This window comes from Miniopterus schreibersii (genome assembly GCF_964146895.1).
Source record: "Miniopterus schreibersii genome assembly, chromosome: 10".
In the NCBI taxonomy this organism is placed as follows: domain Eukaryota; kingdom Metazoa; phylum Chordata; class Mammalia; order Chiroptera; family Miniopteridae; genus Miniopterus; species Miniopterus schreibersii.
The window spans coordinates 55,348,867-55,371,674 of NC_138110.1; the positions used below are offsets into that span (position 1 = coordinate 55,348,867).

Consider the following 22,808-nt stretch of genomic DNA (forward strand, 5'->3'; position numbering starts at 1 on the left):
CCCCTAATCCCATGCTTTTCAAACTGTGATGTGCATACAAATTACCTGGGAATTTGGTTAAAATGCAGGTTCTGATTTAATAGGTCTGGGTGCAGCCTGAGATTCCGTCTTTCTAACAAGTTCCCAGGTGATGTTGATGCTGATGCTGATGCTGTGGGGTCTGTCAGGCCATATTTTGAGCAGTAAGGCACAGTTTTGGGGTCAAGTTGTTCATGAGAGCAAATCCTTCAGTGTTTGCATAGCTGTGCTGTCCTGTTAGAGCCCCCAACAAATGCTGTGGGATGCAGGTACTCAGAACTTCATCTCCTATCTCACTAGGTAAATGAAGAAAACAAGAGTGGTACGGTTTCACTACCTTTGAAGTGCTTGTGGACCTCTGTGCATGTTTGATTGACCCTTTATTCCGGCCCAACAAACTGTTATCCAAAATAATTGGTATCTTTTCAACTTTCTTGTCATCTGCACATTTGATAAATGCTCATGTATACTGAGTGCTTTTAAAATTATAAATCGAGTATACTTTTGATTACTGTAAAGTTACCCAAAGAGAAACTAAATAGATACTTAGTTTTTTAAACATTGGCTAGAAAGTACAGTGTTACTGATAAAATTCTTTTATAAGAAATGTTAAGCATCCAATTTTTTTGCTTTATTGGAATTTGGAGAAAATGGATGCATTGTTGAAATTACATTCCTAAACTGAAAGATACTCTTGCAGCTGGCTGCCTTTCAGCAATAGATTAGCAAGTGAGTTCTGTAGAACACAGCATGGGGAGGCCATGAACACCTGATCTCCCCTTCTAACCTCCCATCTTCTGGTCTGTTAAAGCAAATTTCACATATCCTGTCATTTCATCTGTAATGCTTTAGTATGTGACTTAACATAAATATTTTTAAATTTGTTATTGAATTATATATAAAGAAAAATGCAAAGGTGAAGGAATTAAGCAAAAAACAAACAAAACAGAACTCGTAGACACAGACAACAGCATGGTGATTACCAGAGGGAAAGGGAGGTGGGGGGAGGTAGAAGAGGGTGAAGGGGATAAATGGTGATGGAAGGAGACTTGACTTGGGGTGGTGAACACACAATACAATATACAGATGATGTATTATAGAATCGTACACTTGAAGCCTATATAATTTTATTAACCAATGTCACCCCAATAAATTCAATTTATAAAAAAGAAAAATGAACATAAGTATAGAAGCTGGTGAATTTTTACAAACTGGAATGGATCTATATAACCAACACTCAGATCAAGAAACAGAATATTACCAGCACTAAGCAGTGGACTTTTTGGGTGAATTCAATGTTAATCTGCAACTATCTTTTACCAAATATTCGGAACCTGTTCTGATGCATGATTGAAGCTTTTATGGTATATCTGCAATTTAATTAGGCAAATATAAGTACCGTTTCATTTCAAATATATAAAAAAAATTGACTTTGTGTTAAAAAGAAAACAAAAGAAGTATTACTAGTCTCAATGAGTTGATTACTTCACCATTGTTTGTTAATATGTTAAGATAATTCTAACTCTTAAATACCAAAGACTGTGTCTTCCAAACATGTCACAAAATTGAACCCTGTAACTAGACATTAAATTAGGCAATCTCAATAAGAGGAGAAAGGCAGCAGCAGCAAAAATTAAGCCTTGACATTGATAATAATAAGGCTGTTTTAGTTTCAGTAAAAAATAATCATGCCCATATTCAATCCACGTTGAAAAGAATAACTTGGATGTGTTAACAATAATTAAATGATAGAACTTAAACCGGGTAACTATAGTGCCATTAACATATCTAAAAATAGCAACAAGTTTTTTAACATCATCTAATACTCAGTATATTAAGATTTTCCTGATTGCTTAAAATATCTTTTTAAAAAACTTATGAGTTAGTTTTAATTGATGGTCCATATAAAAATTACAGGTTTAGAAGATATATTTTTTAACCAATGGTTTATTGTTTTTACATAACCACAGCTTTCATATAGTTCTTATGCTCTGTGCTTGCTAAGTTATTAACAAAGAAAATGTAGTAATTTCTATCATGATTATTGCATTTTTGGTTAAAAGAGAAGATATTTTTAAAATTGATCCAGTCAACCTTTCCAAAGCTGTGCTAACTTGGTTTAATACAAAATCTACTTACAGATGCGATAAGCCTTCCTTTTGCAAAGTCATTGGTATTATCCTGGATTTGCCTTCCTCCGGCAGCATCTCTCATCTATTTCCACACATTCTTAAATTTTTATGTGAATTTTGTTTTCTGATATTCCCTTGTTCATGTGGGTAGCACACCTTGAGGTTAGGTGACTCACCTTACAGTAGGGACAGGAGCACTACATTGGCCGAGAAACTCCTGGGTTCGGACCTCAGCTTTACAACTTAACTGCGTGACCTGAGGCAGTGTATTTAACTTCCCCACTTATGAGTAATATGTTTAATTGCTTTTCAGTGGCCTGCATCAAACAATATCACAAATTGTTAAAACTATCCTACGCTGGGTCTGCCAGCATAGCCAAGTGGTTGAGAGCAACAGTCTGGGTTGAAATCCCCACCTTGCCAGTGTGTGACCTAAAGCAGGTTCCTTTGCCTCTCTGTGTCTGATTCCTCATTAATAACGTGGAGATAACGAGCATTTGCTTCATAGGGTGTTCTTGAGGATTACATGAAATAAATGTATCAGGCGCCAAGCATAGTACCTTGTACATAATCACCATTTAATAAAGCAAACTGTAATTTAGTCATCACTTCTTTTTAGACTTAGTCTTTTTACAGGAAGGCTGTGCAGTTTTAGTATCTTAATAACAGAGTTGTGACTGCAGAGTTAGCAGATTGTCCAACAACCACAACAGAACTTTGTCAAACATGAATGCTCTCCTTTCAAACTTGTCCTCTTGAAATACCCTTCCTTATTCCATTGTTGCCTTTGCTCAGAATGTGTTTGGACTTCTTATTACTAGTTTTTAGTCTATAGGTGTGTGTTTTTTATTGTCGACACTATTACCGATTTCCTCCTTTTCCCCCTTTGCTCACCTTCACCCAGCCCCTCTTCCCCTCCCCTGGCCAGTGTGCTTTTTATCAAATTGCAACTAGGATAGAGGTGAATATGTACATCATTAAGTTTAGTTGTTTATTCAACAAACTTTTATTGACCACCTACTATTTGTCAGACATACTGTTAGGCACTAGGAATATAGCAGCAAACAAGTAAAGGTCATTTCCCTGTGGCATTTGTAATCTAGGGGGTAAAAGCTTTCATCAGCACCTTGGATTGTGTAAAAAATGTGACAGTACTAAGTAACATTGTTAAAATTGCTGAAAGGAAAAAAAATGCAGATTTTGGAATGTTTTGTAGATATAGACAGATGCCTTTTTTATGAATAAAATGAGATGTACTGAGGGAGACTCCATCTGTATCCAGTTCAATGATGTAATCAGCCCTTTACATTCAAACTTGGGCTAAAACAAGGATCTCCTTTATTTTCTTTCTGTTTGTGACTTTGGAGTCATTCATGAACTTGAAATAGGAAGCACAGTTGCATTGAACAACATAATTGAAACCACGTTTTCATTCATCAGTGGCCTGGTGATGGTTGAAAATGGTTATATATTCAGTAGTATTTGTTATATTCTATGAATTAGCATGTCTAAAATGTGTGTTGATGTCTTCTTAAAACTTTGCATATGTTTGTGTCCATTCCACTTAACACCTTACTGTTAAATAGTTGCAAAATACATGCAGTTAAATAAACAAAATTGCAGAGTCCTGAAATTTAATGGGGCTTTAAAGATAATTTAGGATAGTTACCCTTCCAGTACAAAAATGCCCCAACCTATGCCCAATACCTCTGGTGATGGAGAATGTTTAACTAAAGACCATGAGTCATGTGCATGTAATATAAAAGTGGGAATTTGTCCACTATTAGACAGGAGTGGTAGTTATCTATGGGAAACTTTTGGGCCCTATCTGTAAGTACAAATCCCCCTTCCCCCCCAAATATCATTTTGGTCAGCTAAGACTTGTCTTCTGCAGTCCAGTTTTTCTGCCCATGGACCTCCAGTTTGTCACCCTTCTGGTAAACTTTGGCATTGGCTGAGGAAATATCCCCAATTTTTTTTTATTTTTCTAAATTTGTGGTTACTTAGAGCATACATTTCTAACAATGTATTTATTTAGCAAATATTTATTAAGCATCTATTGTGTGCCAGTCGCTGTTCTAGACAAAAGGACTGATAGATGATAGCACTGAGCAAAAAGTAGCTACCCTCATGGAGATTTCAGGTTCATGAATGAGTGGCTCTAAAGTTGCAGTTAAGCATGAAATAATGGAAATGATCAGGTGTAAGGGAGATGATGATCCTGGTTTGGGACATGTTAAGCTTGGGAGGCAGTGGGCCATTCAAGAATAGTGACTCTGTGAGCAGTTGGCTCTGTGGTTGAGAGAATGCTGGGTGGGGATTGTTGGCATGTAAGGTGGGACTTGAAGCAGTTGGAACAGAGGAGGCCAGCATGGGAAAGTGAGTGTTCTGAGAGCAGAGAGACTCTCGGATGGCCTGATTCCTGGTGCCTTATTAGTACCAAATAAATGTTATGAATTCATTTATTTGATCAACAGCTGTATTCCTTTTTAAGTAATTATGTAATAAGCATTCTTTGTTCAGTAATTGCATAATTATGGAGCAAGTACACTTTTCTCATTACTTTGGGAAAACTAATTCTTTCCTATTAAAAATGTTTGAGAAATGGAGGTTTTTGTGTAATAATGTTTCTTTTCAAAATTATATATGTAGCCCTGGCTGGTGTTGCTCAGTGGTTAGAGCATCAGCCTGTGCACCAAAGGGCCACAGGTTCGATTCCTGGTCAAGGGCAGGTGCCTGAGTTGCAGGTTTAATCCCTGCCCTAGTGGGGCGTGAGCAGGAGGCGGCAACCAATGGATGTATGTCTCTCACATCATTGCTGCTTTTTCTCTCCTTGCCCTCCCCCCGCCCTCACTCCTTTCCACTCTCTAAAGAAAAATGGAAAAAATAAACTCAGGTGAGGATTAACAAAAAAACCCCTGCAAAACAAAAAGTTATATAAGTAATATATATACGTGTATATATATTTATTAACAGCCAAAATATACACAAGTATAGAGTAAAGTTTGTCCTTTTTATCTCTCTCCTCACCCTTTTCCCACTCAAGACTTCATTTTCTATGACTTTGTATGTACCCTTTCCAAGAGAAGCTGTGTTCTGAACAGAATCTAGGTTGGAGACTGGGGAATGCAATTCCTCATGTTTGTCTTTGACTTACAGGGACCAACTGTGACAAGTTATAATAATGCTCACTGACTGCCTCCCCAAGAGCTGCACTTGCCTTCACCCTTAGTGGTGGGTGACTTTGCTTTTTTATAGGAAGTCATTCAACTGCATAATTAGTAGATAGCTGAAGCCCCATATTATGGACTTTTGCAAGCTGTACTATATAAGTAATATAAGTATTATGGACAGTTGCAGGTGAGAGGGGGAGACCTCATTTCCAGGGTATAGAAAATCATTGGCGTGAGTCATGCTTGTGCACACACATGCATGCATGCGTGTGCTTACATACACACAAATAAGATATCTAAAGAATCGTGAAGTATCTTTGGTGATGCACTTAATTTTGAATGTTATTACTTGTACCAGTCTCTAGCTGATCAAAATAATTACCTTCAGGGAATGTTAATGAGAAGTAGTCATGAGACACTATTCATTTTGTTAGGTTGCTTATTTGCCCAGTTCTACTGTATATACTGGACGTAGGTTTTTATAGCTGATGTTTGGCCATTGTTTAGAGGTAGACCTCATTAGAGGCATTGAAAGCCTAATTCTGTCTAATGAGACGATAAATTATGTTGTTGCACTTGGTGTTGGCAGCATATCCTTTGGTTTCCAGACATTTTTCAAAGTTTCTGATTAATTTTCTACATTATGCCTATTTTCTTTCAAGAATTCTTATTAGCAGTTGCATTGCATTTCACATTCTATTTGATCAATAATTGTCAGGATTTAACTAAAAGTTTTACTGACTTGTTTGATCAACACTGCTTCTTCGTATCCCAAATTGACTTTTATTTCTTAATGCCTTCAAGGTCCATTCTTGTTGCAAATGGCAAGATTTCATTCTTTTTTATGGCTGAATAATATGAAAACTATTCCATTGTGCATACACATATATATGTGCACACCACATTTTCTTTATCCATTCACTCATCAATGGACATTTAGGTTGTTTTCATATCTTGGTTATTATAAGTAATGCTGCAGTGAACATGGGGGTGTAAATATCAGTTTGAGTTGGTGTTTACATTTTCTTTGGATAAATACCCAGAAGTGGAATTGCTGGATCATATGGTAGTTCTATTTTTAATTCTTTTGGGGCTTCATATTGCTTTCCATAGTGGCTGCACCAGTTTACACTCCCACCAGCAGTGTACGAGGGCTCCCTTTTCTCCACATTCTCGCCAGTTGTCTTTTTAAAAATATATATATCTTTATTGATTTCGGGGGGGGGGAGGGAGAGAGGGAGAGAGAGAGAGAGAGAGAGAGAAACAAACATCAGTGATGAGAGAATCATTGATTGGCTGCCTCCTGCACATCCCTGACTGGGGATCGAGCCCGCAACCCAGGCATGTGCCCTGACTGGGAATCGAACCCCCATCTCCTGGATCCTAGGTGGATGCTCAACGGCCAAGCCATGCCTGGCCAGGCTGTTGCCTTTTTGATATTAGCCATTCTTACAGGTGTGAGGTGATATCTCATTGTGGTTTTGATTTGTATTTCCCTGATGATTAGTGGTGTTGAGCATCTTCCTGGACCTGTGTGTCAATTGGTATTTTTTAAAAGCTCCCCAGGTGATTCTGATGTGCTTGTAACCTGAGCTGAGAACCCTGGTTGTGTGATCAGAGTGGTAACTGTAGCAGGTTCCCTCAGCACAAGTGGGAACTATTTTTCCAGAGTATAGGATCCCTGGTCCTGCTAAGTGGTCAGAATATGCCTCCAGGCTTCTGGGAGCGTGTGTGCCTTGTCATTTGTGGTGCTATTTCTCTGTCCTCTAGTCCTGGTCCTTATGTGGGTGGTCCCCTGTTGCTGACCCCCTTTATTATAAAGAGCTGTTCTCACAGCTTAGCTTTCTCAGAACATTGGAGGAGGCAGACCTTAGTGATCTCCCTAACAATCCCTCGCCAACTTCCATATCCAACTTCCACCATCTCTGAATTTGGATGTGTTTTCCCCCAGGGTTCTCTTGGGCATACTCATATTTTTAGAAGTCTCTTCTTTTGCTTGGTTCAAGTTGAAGGTTCCTCTACATCAGGGGTGGGGAACCTTTTTCCTGCCAAGGGCCATTTGGATATTTATAACATCATACGAAATTATCAACTTAAAAATTAGCTATGAAAAAAGCTCCTAGATCTATTAAATTTCAAGTCTTGCCTGTGGTTGCCTTGGCAGGGCCAGACCAAATGATTTTATGGGCCGTGTACAGCCGGCCAGTGGGCCAGATGTCCCCCCACCCTTGCTTTACATGGTTAGGACTGCCATAATTCAGTTCTGATGGCTTTTTTTTTTTTTGCCCAGAATTCCTCATCATTCTCCTGATGGCATCTTTCCTGTTTATCTTGTCCTGTTGTGAACTTATTCTTACTCTTATATTTTTATAATATATATATTTGCTGTTATAAGTCATTAGTCTTTTATATTTGTTGTATTTAAGGAAAGGGAGAACTACATTCTAATGCTCCATCATTTATCATGAACCACAAGTCCCCAAACACTTTTTGGTTACCTCTGAAAATGCCAGATAGCTAAGGAATTTAGCAGACTATTCATAGAAGTGGTTTAACCAAATGAAAAACTACTTCATTCCATTAGTGAAAAATGCATTTAAAGTTATAAGATACCATTTTCACATATCAAATTAATGAAGTGTGTTTGGGGGGAGCTATAGTGGGCGATGCGGTGGGGAGCTTATGAGGGGTAGCGAGTATGTGTATGTGAGAGACAGAGAAAGAGACTTTAATGCCAGTAAGGGTGTAGAAGTACAGACATTCTCAGATACTGCTTGTGGATTGCAAATTGATATAACTCTCAATGAAGTTTGGCAATGATCCTTAACAATGTTCATACTCTTTGACCTAGGGATTCCAATACTGCAGCCAATCCCAAGGAAATAATCATAGGTTAAGCAATAATTTATATACAGGAACGTTTATCTCTACATTATAAAGTAAATAAAAACAAAAACTAAACGAACATGTTCAAGTGCCTGACACCGAGTATTTGTTAAATATGGTACATCTATGTGGCTAACAAATTCTGCAAGCAAAAACTAAGAAAAATAAATGTTTAGAGACTTTAATGACATAGGGAAAGTGCTTGCATAGTTTGTTATTGATTGATTGATTTTTAGAGAGAGAAAGGAAGGGAGAGGGAGGGAGAGAAAGAGAGAGAAACACTGATTTGTTGTTCCACTTATTTATGCATTTATTGGTTGATTTTTGTATATGCTCTGACCTGGAATCAAATCTGCAACCTTAGCAGATTGGGATGACGCTATAACCAACTGAGCTGCTAGGTCAAGGCCTCATGTAGATTTTACTGATGCTAAGTGGAAAAAGACATGGTCTAAAACAGATTTATCCAGAATACCAATTCTATAAGAAAAAATACATGCAAAGAAAAGTAAAAATTAATAGTAGTGATTATTTTTATGAATTGGATTATGTGAATTTTCCCCCTAAGCCTTATACTCTTCTCTATTTTCTACATTTCTGCAGTAAGTATATTATAATCAGGAAAAAAAAAAAAATCAGTATTATTTTTTTAATTACCAAGCTGTCCCACGGAGAAATAAGAATGGCCAACAATTATATGAAAATATTTAACCTCAGTAATAAAAAATGCAAAGAACGCTCAATGACACAGAATATGTTTGTTATATATATTTAAGTGAAAAAAGTAACAATGTGTACACTGATCCCAATTTAGTTAAAATCGTGTGTGTGTATCACAGTGTTGACAGTGCTTATCTCTGAGTAGTGGATATTTTTCAAGTGGCTTTTAATTTTCTTCTTTATGCTTGTGATTTGGATTACATGAGTTTTCTTCCCCTATAGTCTTACCTACTCTTCTATATTTTCCAGTTTTCCCATACTGAATGTGTATTGCTTTTAAAATCATGGTAAATTTTTTTCACGCATTAAAAAAATCAAGTTACTTTTCTCTATCCTCTACATTATACTTTTCTGCTATTAATATGTGCTTAAAATATTTAACTTGGATGTTAGAGTAGGAGAAATTTGAGGGAATGCTCTATGTAATTTAGTTTTAAGAATTAAATGAATACATTGATATAAACTTTTATACTACTTCAAAGAGATTTTTTTGTTTTGTCTAAAGAAGTACATGTCAGTACTTCAAATATAGGTGCAACATGATGGAAAACTGTCTTTTTGCCATTTTTATAAAGACTTTTAAACTTTAATCCCAAAATAATTTACATACAGCAAAATGTGCAAGTTTAATTAATTTATTTTTTTAAATATGTTTTTATTGATTTTTTTATAGAGAGGAAGGGAGAGGGAAAGAGAAAGAAACATCGATGTAGGCATGAAAGAGAAGCATCAATTGGCTGCCTCCCATACACACCCCAACCAGTGAGCAAACCTGCAACCTGGGCATGTGCCCTGACTGGGAATCGAACTAGCGGCCTTTTGGTGCCCAGGATGGCACTCAACCAACTGAGTCACACTGTCCAGGGCAAAATGTGCAGGTTTTAAATGTATAGTTCAATAAGTTTTAACAAATGTTTATACTCATGTAAATACCACCCAAAGGTAATCTCTATTCTGATTTTTTCCATCATAGATTTATTTCGGTTTTTTTAGACCTTTATATAAAGAATCATATAGCCCGGCCGGGTGTGGCTCAGAGGTTGAGCATCGACCTAGGATCCAGGCGATCAGGGTTCGATTCCTGGTCAGGGCACATGCCCGGGTTGTGGGCTCGATCAGTGACTCTCTCATCATTGATGTTTCTCTCTGTCTCTCCCTCTCCTTTCCTCTCTCTGAAATCAATAAAGATATATTAAAGAAAAAAAAAAAAGACTGTCCCACACCTCAGTTAAAAAAAAAAAAAGTCATATAATATATTTTCTTTTATGTCTAGCTTCTTTTGCTCAACATGATATTGAGATTCATCCATATCGTGTATATCAGAAATTTGCTCTTTCTTTTTCATTGCTGAGTGGTATTCCACTGTATGAATACCACCATTTGTTTATCCATTCTCGTGTTGATAGACATGTAGGATGTGCCAGGTTTGGACTATTTTAAACTCAGGAATGGTTAGTTTATAGCTGTGTCATAAACCCCATCATGCCCCCCTGCTTCTCTTTCCTGTGTGGCAGTGCTTGCAAATCAGGCATTTGCTGGACAGTTAAGGGCTTGTTTCCAGGAAGGAGCTTGTAACCAAGACCTCCACAAAGAGAGCAGAGAACAAAACTGAAGTGGGTCCGCCAAGTCCAGGACAGATGCCCCAGGAGTTCAGCTCGTGGACACAGAGTGGCAGGACTGCAAATTAACTGGAAGCTCCTTTTGCAGAAAGAGAGAGAGGGAGAAAGGGAGAGGAAGGAAAAACAGAGAGAAATAGAGAAAGCTATCACAGTGGTTGTTCAGGGTTTTGACACTGAGTGGGGCAGAGGTGCTTCCTCTCTGGCTGACCTTGCAGTAGGTGTCACCGATTGCCCATCTGGGCTTCCTTCAGCTGGGCTTCTGGGGTAGGGAGTGCCAGATGACTGGAAGCATTTGGTATGCAGCCCCTCACTGCTTTTCCAACATAGACTACATAAAAAAACCCATGGCCTCTTGGGGCAGGTGATTTGGTAACTGGGGAAAAAACCTCCCCTTAGACTTAAATGGTTATCATACATTCATATACCCAGCGTTTTACTCAAGAGCAGGAATTGTGAGTTCTTGGTTTAAGAGGCCCAGAATGTCTGTTTCTGTGAAGAATAAGGCACAGCACCCCCCATCTCATTCCTTGTAGAGTGCATTTCCCTTTGTGCTACCACCAGCCAAGGAGAATGTGGCCTTTATCTCATTTCCTTGGGCACTGCCTCTGTATACCACCTGTCCCTTGAATCTTGACACAGAGTTCAGGTTAACTGAGTATAAACAGAGCTGAGGAAGTGTGGAGGGAGAAGTACAGTTAATCAGTCAGCATTTTGAAGACATTCTTAGAGAATGGGAAATTGTGTGGGTGCTGAAGACAGGGCCCTCAATAGGCAGTGGCCGGATCAGCGGAGAGGGTGCCCTCTCCACCTGCCATGTTATAGGGCTTTCCAGGTCTAGAAGAATTTATGGCAAAACTCATTCCAAGAGTGAGTCTACCATGGATGTAATACTGACCAGCTTTGCTGATAACTGTACTGAAAGGATCCTCTGTTGCTTGGTGACAGACTCAGCCAACAAGCAGTCCACTCCATGTACACCCTAGGCCAGCTTTCCATATCCCTGGACTGTTGTTTGTCTGTTACCTCACTGCATCAGGTTCTCACCTGCTTATCTTCTTGCCCCCATTTCTTTTTTTTTCCTTACCTCCTTTTTTCTTGCCCTCTTCAACTTAAACTTTTTGGTTACAAAACAAAACCAAACATCAGAACTTTGCATTAGTTAACATTCCCTGCCAAGACACTGACCCTGAGCACCTGCCAGAAGATATTTTTATTTCCTTTAGTTTCATTATAGATGACAAAATCTGTGGAATTAGATATCTTTTTCCCAGGATTTGGTTGTTAGTTGTTGATTTCAACAGCAGATGGTATTTTCTGATTAAGGTTATTTATAAGTGATTTGATTTTTAAAACCCTTTTTGATATTACTGGATCACCTTGGACTATGAGTCCTATGTGCCCCGTATGTTGATAGGAGGTATAAGCTGAGGCTTTGATAAATTGACACCAAACATAGGAAGTGAAGCAATCACTTTCCTTCAGACTAATAATCTACTGGTCTTAAGATGACTTTCAGTTTTGGGGAATATATAATTTCTTTGGAATTGCTAGTTTTAGAAAAAGCCACAGTTATTTTTCCTAGGTTACTGTGTCATCTTTAGTTCTAATTTTGATGTGAGAGCAACGAACAGATTGTGTCCAGCCCAAGTTACATGTATAACTTCAAACAATTGTTCTCTCATAGACTTCAGCAAAAAACTTATAAAGAGAAAGACTTTGAGTCTTCCTTCTAGCCCTCCCAATTATAGTAGGCACTGTAAGCTCTAATAGGTGTGTTTGAGCAGTCTTTGGTAAAGTAGCTAGTATTTCATAATCAATTTGGGGAGTTTGAACTATATTAGAGAGAATTCATGATGCCATTCTATGAAGCCTGTTAAACAACTTACTCTTATCAGTGAGCATATAAGGCTCATGAGTATCAGTTCCTCTACTCGGAACTGAAGACAATGAAAATAAACTATAGACCAAGGAAACACAATCTCTACCAAAATCCTGGCAGCCTTTTTTGCAGAAATGGCAAAGTTGATCCTAAAGTTCATATGGAATTGCAAGGGACTCTTAATAGTCAATCTTGAAAAAGAAAAATAAAGCTGGAGGACTCATGCTTCCCAATTTAAAAAATATATAATAATCAAAACAGTGTGGCATTGGCATAAGGGTAGACATATGGATCAATAGAATGGAATTGAGAGTTCAGAAATAAACTCATACATCTCTGTAGTCAATTGATTTTTTACAAGGATGCCAAGACCATCAATGGGGGAAAGGACAATTTCTTCAGCAAATGGTGCCCAGATAACTGGATATCCACATGCAAAAGAAAGTTGAATCCTAACCACATGCCATATACTAAAATTAACTCCAAAGGGATCAAAGACCCAATTGTAAGAGCCAAAACTTTTAGGAGAAAACAAAAGGCTAAATATTCATGACTTTGGTTTGGTAGTAGATTCTTAGAAACATTAAAAGCACAACCAACAAGAGAAAAAATAAACTGTATTTCATCAAAGTTTAAAACTTTTTTCCAGCAAAGGACACTATTAAGAAAGTAGAAAGACAGTGTACAGAATGGCAGAAAATGATTTTCAAATCTGATAATATATTTTTTAAAAACTTACAACTCAACATCAAAAGATAATTCAATTAAAATATGAGCAAAGACTTCATTGGACATTTCTCCAAAGAAGATATATGATTGGGCAACAAACATGAAAAGATGGTCAACATCATTGATCATTAAGGAAATGCAAATTAGAAGCACAATGTGATACCACTTCATACCCACAAGGATGACTATAATTTTTTAAAACCCCAAACAAACAGAAAATGAGAAGTGTTGGTGAGAATGTAGAAAAATCAGAACCTCATGTTTTTGCTGGTGAGAAAGTAAAATGGTGTAGCCACTGTAGAAAACAGTTTGGCAAGATTTCAAAAAGTTAAATATAGAATTACCATGTGACACAGCAATTCTACTTCTAGGAATATACCCCAAATATTTGAAGACAGGTATTCAAACAAATACTTATATACAGATAGAGGCATTATTCACAGTTGCCAAAAGGTGGAAACCACCCAGATGCCTATCAGTGGATGAATGGATGAACAAAATGTGGTATATCCATAAAATAAAATATTTTTCAGCCATAAAAACGAATGAAATACAGTGTAGAAGAACCTCAGAACATCATGCTAAGTAAAAGAAGGTAGACACAAAAGGTCATATATTGTGTGATTGCATTTATATGAAATATCCAGGAAGGTAGATCTGTAGAGGCAATAAAACATATCAGTGGTTTGGAGCAGGGGAATGGTAGTGACTAATGAGTTCAAGGTTTTGTTTTCGGGTGACTAAAATGTTTAGGAGCTAGGTAGAGGTGATAGTTGTACAACATTGTGAATGCCACTGAACTGTATACTTTAAAATGGCTACTTTTATGATATGCCAGTTTCACCTAAAGTTTTAAAAATTACATCACATAGTTTTTATGATCTCATAAATAACTTTAGCTTTGCTGTCATAGTTACCTTGTGACTGTTGGAACTCATGTGCTTTGTAGCATTAGTATATTGGGAAAGTTCTTTCCACCTGTGGGCAGGAAAACTGGAAGATGGATGATCCCAAGTGGGTTGTTTTTTTTAAAAAAAAAAAATAACAAGGAATATAGTTTTGCCTTTTCATTTTTATTTGTAGAAGCTGGTAACATGTCTACCTTGAACAGGCCCTGGGTTTTAAAATGTGATCTTGACTGATATTGATTGGTTTCTTTATTTAATTTGACAAAGCATGTCTAAAATAACTTTATATTATTTGGAGATGGAGCAGGTTTTGGTTTTGTAAAAAATCAAGAGTAATTTTTAAAAAGAATCTGGGATATATGTATATGGAATTGCAGTAAGATTTTTCTGATGGCTTGCTATGCTGCACTGCTAGATATTTTTGTGACGCTTTATCTAAAACTGTCACAAGTACTTTTTATTGTCAGTGAATTGGTGGTGTCAGGAATAAGAAAATTCTGTTTTAGATCAATCAAGCAGAGCTTGTGCAAAAACTAAGAACCTTAGTTTCTTATCTTTATCCTACACTTGTTTTGTTTTTTGAAGGAGGGACTCTAGGTTAGATTCTGGCAAAAGGTCTGAGACTGAGAAGAGCTTCGTACTCAGAGAGTAGAAATGCTTTGCCAATGATCACGAAACTTTTCTTAGTGAAGTTGATGCTTCTCCCCACAGTCCTGCTCCTGTGTTATATGTGGACTTGTTCCTCCAGCAGATATATTTATTTATTTTTTAAAATGTCTTTATTGATTTCAGAGAGAAGAAGGGAGAGGGAGAGAGATAGAAACATCAATGATGAGAGAGTCATTGATCGGCTGCCTCTTTGCATGCCCCCCACTGGGGATCGAGCCGAAAACCCAGGCATGTGCCCTGACTGGGAATGGAACTGCGATCTCCTGGATCCTAGGCCGATGCTCAACCGCTGAGCTATGCCATCCAGGCAAGCAGATGTGTTTATGCAGGTTGTCTTGCACACTCCACTCGTTCCTCTTATGAGCCACAATATGCCATCCAGCCTAAGAGTTTGTAGACATAAAGCAGGCAAAGCTAACTGGTTTGCAGTGGATTGAACCCACAGCTTTTGGCATCATTAGCATCATGTCCCAATCAACCAAACTAGAGAGTAAAAGAATAAATGCCTTGCTTGAGCCAGGGCCTTGCTATTTTAAAGTTAGGGGAATCTGGTAAGCATAGCAAAGTGTCTGGAATAAATCTAATAAGCCGAAGTAGTGGGTGAATGTCAATATTCAGCTTAAAATAGTTATTGCTCCTGATTTCCATAAATAACAGTTTCCTTTTTGTGATGTGCACTGGGTAATTTTTTAAAATAAGAAAAGGTCAGTCTTTAAGTTGTGGAGAATTAAAAGTTAAGTTTTTCAATAAAGTATTAATTAGGAAAATTTTCTAACAAGAGCTAATTTTACTAGACATTGAGCTACTATACCATGACAGCAATAGAAGAAAGTAAAATTGGTGGATGAGACTGCAGCTATTAGGAGATTACATTTGTCCAAGAACCTCTGCCTATGAACAGCCGTTAGTGCATTTCCTTGCACAATTTACTTAACCATTCTATGCCTTAATTTCCCCATTTGGGCAACTTCAATACTAGAATCACTTTATAGGGTTGTTATAAAGGTAGAACTAGTCAATGTAGTTAAAGCTCCCAAGCTGGCTATGTGCATGTTAAAGACATACATAGAAGGGTGGTGAAAGGTAAGTAGGACCTACTTTGCTGAGGGGTACAGTTTTTTTAAAATCCTCACCCAAGGATATTTTTTCCATTGCTTTTCAAAGAGAATAGAAGGCAACCAAACACATGGATTGGTTACCTCCCGCACTAGCCCTGACCAGAGCCAGGGATGGAGCCTGCAACGAAGGCGTGTGCCCTTGGCTGTAATCAAACCCGGGACCCTTCAGTCCACGGGACAACGCTCTACCAATGAGCAAAGCCGGCTAAGGCAGAGGTACATTTTTTGAGGGGGCAAACTTGTTTACATTCTTAGATGGTCATAGTCCCAACCCTCTCTGGTGTACCGATGCACTGTTCTGTTTGAAGTTCTGAGACCCTCTGGTATATTTTCTTTAGGGCCGTTATACTGCTGATGAACATTTTAACCAAAGAAAGTGCTTTGGGAAAGAAAGAACTCAACTGGTTTTTCAACTGCTTCCCAAGTAATTTTAAGATCGCATGAAGCATCTCTGGTGGTTTTTTGAAAACATAGTTACTGTCTCATTTTTTTCACCAAGAGTTACTGTGTGTCCATCATTGGCCCTGGGTCGAAGGGGACAATATAGGGGTAAGGGTCAGAAACAAATACAAAGATAACATAGTTTTTGGCCTGGAACTCACAGCCTAGACCATTTCGGTACCTCTAGATTCCATGCCAGGAAATCCCCAGGGCTTTGAATGGAAGAGCTTCAGAAAATAGCACATCCTTGAAGGTACGCATCCTTGAAGTTGTAAGGCCACGCATCAGTTAATTTTATCATTTCTGCTAAGGCATCTCAGACTTAGCCAGGAGGGAGAGAGGGAAACTCACTGGTGGAAAGAGTGTTAAAATTACAGATTTTAATGAATCATATTGTTTTGATCTATTGTCAGAGACAATTGAGTTTGCTTTATTTCTATTTATATTTTTTCATTTCTACTAGCCTTTTAAATTGTTTTAAATGGCTAGTTTGTATTTTAATAACCTCTTTTTTCTCTCCCCACCACCTTGGCTTTTCTGTTTGTGTATAGTTCTAGTGAAAGTGAATTAGGAAAGGAGATTGATGAGATTGGATAACTCAGCTTCCTAGCATATACTTGCTAGCATATACTTCCTAGCATATATCTTTTTTCTCATGGGGTAATGATATGCTGCTACTTTTACAGGACTGAATTGCAACTGCAGAAGCAACAACAAGTGAACCTTTAAAGATGCACATGGAGCTGCATAAAGTGAAGAGAGGAACTGGAGAAACCAATGAAGTAAGAAAAAAGTATATTTCTCAGTCAAATAGTATGCTTTTGGGTTGTAGCATGTTTCTTGCTGTAACAGTTGCCACAATACATAGTCCTCGCGTTAGCTGCCACAATACATAGTCCTCGCGTTGCTCTTAACCTTTGTAAAAATGTCGTCCTCCAGTCTTTACTGCTAAGCTCTTTGACCATGTGATTAATTTTGAATCAATCTAAAAATCTGTATTGAATATGCAATTTCAGTGATTTCTTGGATCACCTAGGAACTGTTGTGTCTTAGGTTGGCCATCCGGTATTATAAAGGTAGAGTTGTGTGTGGTGTGTCTGTGATATGCAGGTTTAGTCCAAGGTCAGCTTTCAGTCTGAGTGCAGAACTTATACCTCTGTTTTATTAAACTACTGCCTTGAAAAACTAGAACACCAGTTTGAACACCAGTTTTTCAAGCTCCGTTCTCCAGGATGGGTGGCACTGCCTTCGGGAACAGGAAACATTTTTCAATGCTAAATTTAATGCTAAAAACAAAGCAGACTGGCAACTAATCAGTGTAAATAGACACAGCCTTCAGTTGATGAAATAGATGTGCCCTAGTAAAGTTTTATTATTTATTTAGTTGGGAACTCAATTTATTCTGTTATTCAGCCACTCACAGGCTTAGACTAGGGGGTGTTTCAGTGGTGGTGGTGGACATTTTTTAAATAAAAAAAATCTATTACACTGCTTTTCATTATAAAGTTAAGAGCCTTTTTCCAGTACGCTGAGTAGAAATTTTTGGAAAGAGAGCAGAGGAAATTGAGTCAGAGTCATTGGTGGTAATAGTGCTGTGGTAATAGTGCTGGAAGCTCTGTGCACAGCATCCTGACTTAGACATGGTAGCATCAATCCTTCTCCTGCTCCACAAGCCTGAGGCCACCCAGCCCATGGGAAGTTGTAGCTTACAGAACTTTCTGCCTTATGGTGGATTATAGCAGGGCTACTGTTGCATATGTAATGTATTCCAGCTTGCTCATTCTTTAACTGAGTCATCAGGTTGAATTAAAAGCTATTTAGTGGCCTTGTATATCAGTCTTCTAAACTAAAAATGGCACAAGACAAGTTTATTTGCAAGTAAACTTGTACACATATTTTCTAATGCTCATCATCATACTGAGTACTGCCTCAAATCTCCTCCCGGATAGCCATATGGTTCCCGCTGTCCTCCAGGCTTCTGCTCTGGGGGCAAAGCTGACCCCCGGGGAGGGCAAAGCCAACTTTCTGTTGTGTCAGTGCCTATACCTAGTACCTGGCAACACGGAGCTATCTTGCCTAGCTCCCCTTTACCTCATTTTCCCATTCCACTCCTACCTATCAAGGATGATGCTTTATTTATTCTACATATCATGCTTTTTCTGTTTCACCTTTAAGATCTTTTCAGATTAATCTTTCACTTTTCAAGGCACATACCATTTAACTCAGCAATTGCATTTCTAGGAATTTATCTCGCATAAAAGCTCATACAGGTATGCAGGTAATCCTGTATCCCCTCAGCCTCTATTAAATCCTCATGCATGCTTCCTGCCTTATAGCATTTGGACAGAGACTCTCTCCCCCTCTCTCTCTTTTTCTAAAATATATTTTTATTGGTTTCAGAGAGAGGGAGTGAGAGGAAAAGAGGGATCGAAACATCAATGATGAGAGAGTCATTGATCAACTGCCTCCGTTATGCCCCCTACTGGGGATCGAGCCTGCAATCAGGGCATGTGCCCTGACCAATAATTGAACTGTGACCTCCTGGTTCATGGGTCGACACTCAGCCACTGAGCCACACTGGCTGGCCAGAGACTGTCTCTTGCTGCCATCATTCTGTTGTGTCCATAGGACATGTCCCCCTCCAGAGGCAGCAACTCCTGCCAGTGTCTGTGGTCCTTCCAAAGTATTTTGGTTTTTCCTTTTAAAATATCTAATTTCTTTCACTTTTAAACAAGTTCCTCTAAGTTTATTTGGTTATTTATTCCTCAAGATTGTGTTTTTATTATTTTTTAATTTTTAATTTTTTGCTAATACTTAAAGCAATGCTTGTCCTCCTGTTCAACTAATCTTGAAGATTCTATAACTTATGTGTGAATTTATCATCTTTAATTTATGGTTGATGGTGCATGCATTATGTTTTCTGTATATAATTTATTTCTTAATTTTTACATTTCTTGTTTCTTTTCTGTTCTATTATATGGAAATTTTTTCCTCCTTTTTCACTTTAAAACAAATTTTAAAGGTGAACAAACTTCTGAATTCTCTTAGTGCAAAAAATCACATTTGTTTCTATATTTATTTACTATTATTAGATCAAAACCAAGAACTTCCCTTTACTTCCATATACGGAAACTCAGTTTCTCCCTGGTTTGGCATCCCCTCTTCCTATTCCATATCTACCCCCATTATTTTTAACTTTCACATTTTACATTTGTTCAATGAAGAATACTAATTCTTCTGTGCTTCAGCCTGTTAGCCATAAGTATTTTACTATTCTTGATACAGTTAACAACCACCGAGGCCTTACTCTGAACTGGACGGACACTGACCTAGGTGCAGGAGACACAAAGATAAAGGCAATCTGTCCCTGCCTTCCAGGTCCCTTTCTGGTTGGGGAGGTGACATGCATGCAGATCAACAATGGCAAAAGATATGACATGTCATGTGTCCTGGAGACAAAGAGGGAGGGAGGGAGTGATGTTTGTTGAGTGAGCGAAGGCATCCTGGAGCTGAGTGTTAACTCACCAGTAGGGCTTTGTGAGATAATAAGCTTGAAGGTACCCAAGTTCATTGCCCTTGTTCATCATAGCCTAATGGTACCAAGTGGCTGGAGATGAGACTGGACAAAGGGATATTGGGGCCAGATGGTCAAGCACCTTGAATGCCTGGCAAGCAAGTTTGAGTTTGTGTCCTGTGGGGTGCACTACAAAGGCTTTACAGCAGGGGAGCACCATGCTCAACTTCATTTTTAGAAACATAACTCTGTCACGTGTAGCACGAACTGTAGGAAGAAAGTCAGTTAAGCGGCTGTCGCAGTCATCCAGGTGAGAGACGATGGGAATTTGAACAAAGTGGTAGCAACGGTGATGGAAAAGAGAAGATGAGGTGTTTTGAGGCGAAATGTAAAAATTCTAGTGTCTGACTCAGGTGAGATCAGGAATTAGAGGATGACTCAGGGTTTTGTTTGTTTGTTTGTTTGTTTGTTTGTTTTAGGGAAGGTAATAGTAGATGGTGGAAATATTGACCAACTTATGGAGGGGGCCTAAAGTATGTGGAGGGTGTAGCAGAGACTGATTTGGAGAGAGACAGAAGAGTCTATTTTAGGACTTGCTGAATTAAGAAACTTACTTCAGGAGGTCTAGGAAAACATCTAGGAGCAGTAATATGGGTCAGAAACAGGTGCGATGTGGAGGCAGGAGATAAAGGTGTGAGACGCACTTGCCCCAAGGAGGATGTCTAAGCCATGTATAAAGCCACGTATAAAATCCTCGCTCACCCCCAGGCAGAGGATGGAGACAGAAAATAAAAGGGCTCAGCATGGCCTCTTGGCAAACACCGGTCTCCATGTGTAGGCAATAGAAAATGTACTGAGCACGGTAATACACGTCCAGTGTGGGGTGGCGAGAGCTTTTTCAGATGGCTTACTTCTCAGTAACCCTGTGTATGGAAATTATTACTACCCTACTCTGCTGGCCAGGAAACTAAGACTCTAAGGCGTTGTTACCAAGCTAGTGAGTGGGATTGCAAGCCAGGCCTGGATGCACGTTGATGCTAGAAGAAGAGGTGAGGCAGAAGCAGGACAAAGTGGTGTGGAAGAGATGACTCTCTACAAAGGGCAGTGGCCATACACCCAGAAGTCCAGTAGAACAAGGAGAAGCTAAGCCACTGGTTTTTGCAACTAGAAAACTGATAGTGATCCCAGCATGCTCAGTTCCCACTGAGTACCTAAGTCAACTTGCACTGAAGTTAGAGGAGCTGAGGAAATGTATAGTGGCTGTTGACTGCAGCTCTTGGAGACAGCTTGATGGTGGAGGAGTGACAAGGGCACCTGGTCCTGGGGGTTGAAGGGGGGGGTGGCATCATTTTGTTTGTTTACAATGACAGCTTGAAGTATTCTGATTTGCTCACCTTTTTTTTCTTCGAGGTCTTATATATAAATTTGTCTTGCCCTAGCTGGTTTTGCTCAGTGGTTAGAGCGTCAGTCCACTGACCAAAAGGTTCCGGGTTCAATTCGGCCAAGGGCACGTACCTTGGTTGCAGGCTCAGCCACGGTTGGGGAGCAAGCAAGCAGGAGGCAACCACTCGATGTGTCTCTCTCACATCGATGTTTCTCTCTCTCCCCCTTCCACTCTCTCCCTGAAAAAGCAATGGAAAAAATATCCTCGGGTGAGGATTAAAAATAAATAAATAAAATTGTCTTGTCTCTGGGCTTCTGTTACTAAAAAGAAGAAAAACCAAAAACCAAAGGTAACTCTACTGGATTCCCTTTCACATAATCTGCTTTAATTTATTTCCTTGGAGTTCTTTTTATTCTCTTTTCCTACTACACATTGTTTTCAAATATTTCCAGGCTGTGTCTTAGTGACCCTCTTGGATTGTTGATTATGTGTGAGAGCCTGGGAGGCCCTCCTGGTTTCTTCTCTGTGGTCTTTCCATTCTGGAAGTGGTTTTCTTCTGGCATTTGAACCTTTTGTTCAATTCAGCTCCCTCCAGAGCTCTAATTCATGAACTGTGCCTCCTCCAGATGATACCTTGTTCTTGCATTCTTTGAAAACAGGAGAGGGTGGTGCTAGCAGTGTGCACTCTGAAACTAGGCTGCCTGAGTTCAAATCCTGGGTTTACCTGCTACTAGCTGAGTGACCTTTGGCAAGTTACTTAGTTTCTTTGTGCCTCAGTTTCCTCATCTGTAAACTGTAGGCAATAATAATACCTATTAGCAAGGGTTGTAATGAGGGTTAAATGAACCGCATATGAAATGCTTAGAATGAACAGTTTCTAATGCATGTGCTTCACCGTCATTTTGTTCTGGGGGGAAATAGTAGGAGAGATGACTGTTGCCAGATTGTCATTTGGACCACACAGATAAGTGGTACATTTGCACACTGCTGGAGCTTTACTTGATAAACTAAAAATAGACAAACCCTGGGAACCAGGTGGCATTCCCTCACATTTTTAAGGAGTTCAACAATGAACAATTTCACCATGGTCCAGATGTGGCATTTGGAGTTGCAGGTGTCCACCAAATGACCTCACCTTCCCCATGACAGTGTCCAGTCGATTTTTCTTAAATACAGGCCATAAAATTTTTATTTCTACCTTACTGAATAGTTCTAAGCACTTTATGTGTATTATCATGTTTAATTGTCATCAAATAATTGTGAGAGACACTTATCATTCTGTTTTTTACAGACAAGAAAACCGAGGCACAGAAAGGGTAAGAATTTTGCCCAAAGCTACAAAATGGTGGAGTTGGGATTTGAACCCAGGCTGTCAGTTAGGAGTCAGGGCTTCTAACCACTATGTAATGCTGGAATAATATGCCATAATGCCCATGCTATTTACTGCATGCTACACTGGCATAATGGCAGGGACTGGGCTAAGTGTTATATGTTCATCATGTTAATCTTCACAAAAATCCCATGAGGCACGTGGTTATTATTCCATAGATGAGAAAGCTGAGATTCAGTGGGCTTGAGGTTAAGCAGCTTACACTAGGCAATACTGCAGTATGTGCCT

At 38.8% G+C, this 22,808-nt stretch overlaps 1 protein-coding gene and 1 pseudogene across 3 annotated transcripts in view; both read left to right on the forward strand.

Moving 5' to 3' along the window:
• ZHX3 (zinc fingers and homeoboxes 3) overlaps positions 1-22,808 on the forward strand; it is a 115,384-nt gene that overhangs the window by 39,160 nt on the left and 53,416 nt on the right. For both annotated transcript variants that reach the window (XM_081149738.1, XM_081149737.1), the window contains exon 2: positions 16,979-17,074. The gene's annotated coding sequence lies outside the window, so the exon portion shown is untranslated. The remainder of the gene's footprint in view (positions 1-16,978; positions 17,075-22,808) is intronic.
• LOC308562320 (N-acetylgalactosaminyltransferase 7-like) overlaps positions 1-22,808 on the forward strand; it is a 90,770-nt pseudogene that overhangs the window by 24,255 nt on the left and 43,707 nt on the right. The gene's annotated exons all lie outside the window — the stretch shown is intronic.